A 1150-nucleotide genomic window follows, 5' to 3' on the forward strand; every position below is an offset into this window, starting at 1 on the left:
CCACGTATTCAGTTTTTTCAATTATCAATATTTTATAAATCTTGTCTCATCTCATATCCCTCACATGCCTTTTGCTTGTGTTTCCTGGAGTTCTTCTTAAAGCAAATTACAAATATAATGTCATATTACCTACAAACAACTCAGAATGCATATCTAAAAGATAAGGGCACTTTTGTTTATTTCTTTTTGCTTTATCTTATGTTCTGGAAACTTCTCTTAAGTGCAAATTCTCTGCCTCTTCCTTCTCCCCCCTCCCAAGTCCTGGTAACTACTAATCATCTTTTTTGTCAATTAATTTGCCTGTCCTAGATATTTCATTAAAGTGGAATCATACCATATTTGTCTCTGTGTTTGACGTTTTTTCACTCTGCATGTTTCCCTCCTTTTCTCCAGGGACAAATCCTTAGAGAATGCCATCGTGCTTGGCAAAGCAGAGAGTTGGCAAAATAGAGGCAGACCCTCAGCCACACTGTGGCTGCAACAATGGGTTTAAAGAGAGCGATGACTGTGAGGATGGCCCAAGATGAGGCTGTGTTTCATTCTGTTGTGCAAGGGGCTGTTAGGGGTCAAAACCAGTTCTAAAGCAGCCCACAGCAACGGGTTTTCAAGATTTCTTCCATGTGATAACATATATCAGGACGTAATTTCTCTTTACAGTGAATAATACTCCATTAGAAGCGAAATCAACTCAATGGCAGTGGATTTAGTTTTTGGTTTTATATGGACAGAACACAGTTTGTTTCTCCATTCATCTGTTGACAGGCACTTGAGTTGTTTCCACCTTTTGGCTTTTGTGAATGGTGGTGCAATGAACATTGGTGCACATGATCAGCTTTGAGTCTCCACTTTCAAGTCTTACGGGTATAGATCTAGGAGTGGATTTGCTGGGTCATATGGTAGTTCTGTGATTAACTTTTTCAGTAGATGCCAAACCGTTCTACAGTGGCTGCACCATTTCATACTCCCACCAGCAATGTACAAGTGCTCCAACTTCTTCACTTCCTCACCAACACTTATTATTTTCTGTTTTTTTTTTTTTTAAATAACCATCCTAACGGGTATGAAGTGGCATCTCATTGTGGCTTGGATTTTCATTCTCCTAATGGTAGCATAGTGCCTAAAGCACTTGACGGCTAACCAGAAGGCTAGC

This window comes from Orycteropus afer, unplaced genomic scaffold (genome assembly GCF_000298275.1).
Source record: "Orycteropus afer afer isolate SDZICR_OR568_19922 unplaced genomic scaffold, OryAfe1.0 scaffold00224, whole genome shotgun sequence".
Lineage (NCBI taxonomy): Eukaryota > Metazoa > Chordata > Mammalia > Tubulidentata > Orycteropodidae > Orycteropus > Orycteropus afer.